The 6,413-nt window shown below is 41.2% G+C and overlaps 1 non-coding gene across 1 annotated transcript; it reads right to left on the bottom strand.

Annotated features, from left to right (window-relative positions):
* Nucleotides 1–351: 351 nt before the first annotated feature.
* On the bottom strand, nt 352–427 carry TRNAS-GGA (transfer RNA serine (anticodon GGA)). The gene has a single exon. It is a non-coding gene; the product is annotated as a tRNA-Ser (tRNA).
* Between the last annotated feature and the right edge of the window lie 5,986 nt (nt 428–6,413).

Genomic DNA, 6,413 nt, shown 5'->3' on the forward strand with positions numbered 1-6,413 from the left:
GTAAACAGATCAAAGGAGAAAAAGAATATAGCAAAAGAGGAATATAGTTTTTTTTTTTTTTTTTTGTATTTTTCCAAAGCTGGAAATGGGGAGAGATAGTCAGACAGACTCCCGCATGCACCTGACCGGGATCCACCCGGCACACCCACCAGGGGGCGATGCTCTACCCCTCTGGGGTGTCGCTCTGCCATGACCAGAGCCACTCTAGCACCTGGGGCAGAGGCCGAGGAGCCATCCCCAGTGCCCGGGCCATCTTTGCTCCAATGGAGCCTCGGCTGCAGGAGGGGAAGAGAGAGACAGAGAGGAAGGAGAGAGGGAGAGGTGGAGAAGCAGATTGGCACTTCTCTTGTGTGCCCTGGCCGGGAATTGAACCCGGGACCTCTGCACTCCAGGCCGACGCTCTACCACTGAGCCAACCGGCCAGGGCAAAGAGGAATATAGTTTTAAAGAGTAAAATGGCAATAAACAATTACATATCAATAATAACCTTAAATGTAAATGGATTAAATGATCCAATCAAAAGACATAGGGTAGCTGCGTGGATAAGGAAACAGGACCCATATGCTTTCTACAAAAGACAAACCTTAAAACAAAAGATGCACATAGACTGAAGATAAAAGGATGGAAAAAATATTTCACTCAAATGGAAATTAAAAAAAAGTTGGGGTAGCAATACTTATATCAGACAAAATGGACTTTAAAACAAAGACTATAGTAAGAGATAAAGAAGGTCACTACATAATGATAAAGAGAGCAATCCAACAGGAAGATAAAACCATTATAAATATCTATGCACCTAATATAGGAGCACCTAAATATATAAAGCAGACTTTGATGGATTTAAAGGGCGAGATCGGCCCTGGCCTGTTGGCTCAGTGGTAGAGCGTCGGCCTGGTGTGCAGAAGTCCCGGGTTCGATTCCTGGCCAGGGCACACAGAAGAAGTGCCCATCTGCTTCTCCACCCTTCCCCATCTCCTTCCTCTCTGTCTCTCTCTTCCCCTCCCGCAGCGAGGCTCCATTGGAGTGAGGATGGCCCGGGTGCTCAGAATGGCTCCTTGGCCTCTGCCCCAGGTGCTGGAGTGGCTCTGGTCATGACAGAGCGACGCCCCAGAGGGGAGGAGCGTTGCCCCCTGGTGGGCGTGCCGGGTGGATCCTGGTTGGGTGCATGTGGGAGTCTGTCTGGCTGTCTCACCCCGTTTCCACTTTGGAAAAATAAAAAAAATAAAATAAAATAAAGGGCGAGATCAACAGCAATACTATAATAGTAGGGAATTTCAATACCCCGCTAACATCACTAGATAGATCCTCAAGAAAGAACATTAACAAAGAAACAGCAGACTTAAAGGATATAATAGATCAACTCGATTTAATAGATATCTTGAGAACCTTTCACCCTAAAACAGCAGAATATACATTCTTTTCAAGTGCTCATGGTACATTCTCTAGAATAGACCACATGTTAGGGCACAAAAGCAGTCTCAACACATCTAAGAAGATTGAAATCATATCGAGCACTTTCTCTGATCACAATGGCATGAAACTAGAAATCAACCACAACAGGAAAATGGAAAAATACTCAAACACTTGGAAACTAAATAGCATGTTATTAATAACAAATGGGTAAACAATGAGATTAAAGAAGAAATTTAAAAATTCCTAGGAAAGAACGATAATGAGCATACATCAACTCAAAATTTATGGGACACAGCAAAAGCAGTCCTGAGATGGAATTTCATAACTTTACAGGCATACCTCAAGAAGCTAGAAAAAGCTCAAATAAACAACCTGACCCTACATCTAAAAGCACTAGAAAAAGAACAGCTAGCAAAGCCCAGAGCTAGTAGAAGGAAGGAAATAATTAAGATCAGAGCAGAAATAAATGACATAGAAGCTAAAGAAACAATACAGAGGATCAATAAAACCAGGAGCTGGTTCTTTGAAAAGGTAAACAAGATCAATGAACTTTTAACCACACTCACCAAGAAAAAAAGAGAGAAGACTCAAATAAAGAAATTAGAAATGAGAGTGGAGAAATAAAAACTGACACAACAGAAATACAAAATATTGTAAGAAAATACTATGAAGAACTGTATGCCAAAAAACTAGACAACCTAGATGAAATGGACAAATTCCTTGAAACATATAATCTCCCAGAAATTAATCTGGAAGAATCAGAAAACCTAAACAGACCAATTACAACAAATGAGATTGAAACAGTAATCAAAAAACTCCCCCACCCCAAAAAAAAGCCCTAAGCCTGATGGCTTCACAAGTGAATTCTACCAAATATTCAAAGAAGAACTAACTCCTATCCTTCTCAAGCTATTTCAAAAAATTCAAGAGGAAAGAAGACTTCCAAGCTCCTTTTATGAGCTGAGCATAATTCTGATTCCAAAACCAGGCAAAGACAACACAAAGAAAGAAAATTATAGGCCAATATCCCTGATGAATTTAGATGCTAAAATCCTCAACAAAATATTAGCAAACTGGATCCAGCAATATATGAAAAAAATCATACACCATGATCAAGTGGGATTTATTCTGGGGAGGCAAGGCTGGTACAATATTCGCCAATCAATCAATGTGATTCATCACATAAACAAAAGGAAGGAGAAAAACCACATGATAATTTCAATAGATGCAGAAAAAGCATTTGATAACATCCAGCACCCATTCATGATCAAAACTCTCAGCAAAGTGGGAATACAGGGAACATACCTCAACATGATAAAGGCCATCTATGACAAACCCACAGCCAACATCATACTCAATGGGCAAAAATTAAAAGCAATCCCCTTAAGATCAGGAACAAGGCAGTGGTGCCCCCTTTCAACACTCTTATTCAACATAGTCTGGAAGTCCTAGCCACAGCAATCAGACAAGAAAAAGAAATAAAAGGCATACAAATTGGAAAAGGAGAAGTAAAACTATCATTATTTGCAGATGATATGATATTGTATATAGAAAACCCTAAAGTCTCAGTCAAAAAACTACTAGACCTGGTAGATGAATTCAGCAAGGTGACAGGATATAAAATTAATACTCAGAAATCAGAGGCATTTTTATACACTAACAATGCACTGTCAGAAAGAGAAATTAAGGAATCAATCCCCTTTACCATTGCAACCAAAAAAATAAAGTACCTAGGAATAAATTTAACCAGGGAGATTAAAGACTTGTACTCAGAAAATTATAAAACATTGATAAAAGAAATCAGGGAAGATACAAACAAGTGGAAGCATATACTGTGTTCATGTTAGGGAGAATAAACATCATTAAAATGTCTATATTACCCAAAGCAATTTATAAATTCAATGCAATATTGATTAAAATACCAATGACTTACTTAAAAGATATAGAACACATATTCCAAAAATTTATATGGAACCAAAAGAGAACACGAAGAGCCTCAGCAATCTTGAAAAGGAAGAATACAGTGGGAGGTATCATAGTTCCAGATATCAAGTTATACTATAAAGCTGTTGTACTCAAAACAGCCTGGTACTGGCAAAAGAACAGGCATATAGATCAATGGAACAGAACTGAGAACCCAGAAATAAACCCACAGCTTTATGGGCAACTGATATTTGACAAAGGAGATAAGAGCATACAATAGAGTAAAGACAGTCTCATCAACAAATGGTGTTGGGAAAATTGGACAGCTACCTGCAAAAAATTGAAACTAGACCACCAACTTACACCATTCACAAAAATAAACTCAAAATGGATAAAAGACTTAATTGTAAGCCATAAAACCATAAGCATTTTAGAAGAAAACATAGGCAGTAAGCTCTCTGACATCTCTTGCAGCAATATACTTGCCGATTTGTCTCCACAGGCAAGTTAAATAAAAGACAAGATAAACAAATGGAACTTTATCAAACTAAAAATCTTCTGCACAGCTAAAGACAATAAGAACAGAATAAAAAGACAAACTACATAATGGGAGAATATATTTGACAATGCATCTGATAAGGGGTTAATAACCAAAATTTATAAAGAACTTGTAAAACTTAATACCAGGGAGACAAACAATCCAATCCAAAAATGGGCAAAAGAAATGAATAGACACATCTCCAAAGAGGACATACAGATGGCCAATAGGCATATGAAAAAATGCCCAACATCACTAATCATTCGAGAAATGCAAATTAAACTACAATGAGATATCACTTCACACCAGTCAGAATGGCACTCATCAACAAAACAACACAGAATAAGTGCTGGCGAGGATGTGGAGAAAGGGAACCCTCCTGCACTGCTGGTAGGAATGCAGACTGGTGCAGCCACTGTGGAAAACAGTATGGAGATTCCTCAAGAAATTAAAAATCAAACTGCCTTTTGATCCAGCTATCCCACTGTTAGGAACATACCCCAAGAACACCATAGCACTGTTTGAAAAGAAGAAATGCACCCCCATGTTTATGGCAGCATTGTTCACAATAGCGAAGATCTGGAAACAGCCCAAGTGTCCGTCAGTGGATGAGTGGATTAAAAAGCTTTGGTACATATATACTGTGGAATACTACTCAGCCATATGAAATGATGACATTGGATCATTTACAACAACGTGGATGGACCTTGTTAACATTATACTGAGTGAAATAAGTAAATCAGAAAAAACTAAGAACTATATAATTCCATACATAGTTGGGACATAAAAATGAGACTCAGAGACATGGACAAGAGTGTGGAGGTTTCAGGGGGAGGGGGAGGAGAGGGAGGGGGTTGGTGGAGGGTAGGGGCTCAAAGAAAACCAGTTAGAAGGTGATGGAAGACAATTGGATTTTGGGTGATGGGAATGCAGCATAATCAAATGTCAAAATAACCTAGAGATGTTTTCTCTGAACATATGTACCCTGATTTATCAATGTCACCCCATTAAAATTAATCAAAAAAAAGAAAGAATTTGTCTTACGGCAAATTCAGGCAGTTAGAAGAATAGTATAAGCATGGTAATCCTGCTGCTCAGGCCACATCCTGCAAAAGGGGCCCCAAGAAAATTGGTGATTTGGCTTCTCTGATTTTGCCAATTGGTTTTAAAAAAAATAGGTCAGGAACGCCCTGAAATGGAACTAACAATACATGGGCATAAATTTAAAGGACGTTTAGATACTGGAGCAGATGTATATGTTATTGCTAAGCTACATTGGCCTCCTTCCTGGCCCACTCATGCAGCAGTCACAGAATTACAAGGTATAGGGCAGAGTAAATCCCCTCAACAAAGTTCTAGTTTTTTACATTGGGAAGATTAAGAAAGTCATTCTGGATTTTTTTTTAATTTTATTTTTTATTTTTCTGAAGTTGGAAACGGGGAGGCAGTCAGACAGACTCCCACATGTGCCCGACCGGGGATCCACCCGGCATGCCCACCAGGGGGCGATGCTCTGTGTAAGGACCAAGAGAAGATCAGAAAATAAGCAGGGCACTAATGGAACAGGAAACTTAAGGGTTACAGGCAGGTCCTGCTCCTGTTCTGTTAGGAATAACATGCCCAAGGTCGTTCAAGAAGCAGAGACAGATAGGGACTCTGGGAGGCTGAAAGAAAGAGAGAGAAAAAAAAAAGGAAAAAGAGACAAATGTTTGCATTCTATTGGTTAAGAGACCCTTATCAGAAGTTTATGTTTGAAATTCTCCACTGAGTAATACCCCTCCCCCCGTAACTGCGCACGACCTCCCTAGCCAATGACTAACAGCCACATCAGCTTCTGTATGATGCTTGCTCATCCTAGACAGCCACCCTATAAAAAGGAGCCATTTTAGAAGCTCGGAGCTGCAGTCCCTGTGCAGGTTTGGGGGGCTGCAGTCCCTGCACAGTTTGTTGGCTGCGCAGGTTTAGTTGACTGCAGTGCTCCAGTCTCTTCGGAGGCGTGGGTTGCCTGCAGTCCCTGCGCAGGTTTGGGGGGCTGCAGTGTTCCCCTGTGTGGGTTACCTGCATCCCTGTGCAGGTTTGGAGGGCTGCAGTGCTCCCTTGCATGGGTTACCTGCAGTCCCTGCACAGGTCTGCAATAAAACTTATAAAATTCACTTTGTGTCTGCTGTGGCCTATCTCGCCGGGATGTAACACTCTGCCCATATGGGGCATTGCTCTGTTGCCACCAGGGCCATTCTAGGGCCTGAGGCAGAGGCCATTGAGCCATCCTCAGCACCTGGGCCAACTTTGCTCCAATGGAGCCTTGGCTGCGGGAGGGGAAGAGAGAGACAGAGAGGAAGGAGAGGGGGAGGGGTGGAGAATCAGATGGGCGCCTCTCCTGTGTGCCCTGGCCAGGAATCGAACCCGGCAGGCCAGGCTGACGCTCTACCACTGAGCCAACCGGCCAGGGCTCATTCTGGATTTTTTAAGCCTTATGTATTCCCTGGATGACCAGTTAATTTGTGGGGTAGAGATGTTTTGAAAAATACGGGAGCGATGC

Source organism: Saccopteryx bilineata, chromosome X, assembly GCF_036850765.1.
Source record: "Saccopteryx bilineata isolate mSacBil1 chromosome X, mSacBil1_pri_phased_curated, whole genome shotgun sequence".
Taxonomy (NCBI): domain Eukaryota; kingdom Metazoa; phylum Chordata; class Mammalia; order Chiroptera; family Emballonuridae; genus Saccopteryx; species Saccopteryx bilineata.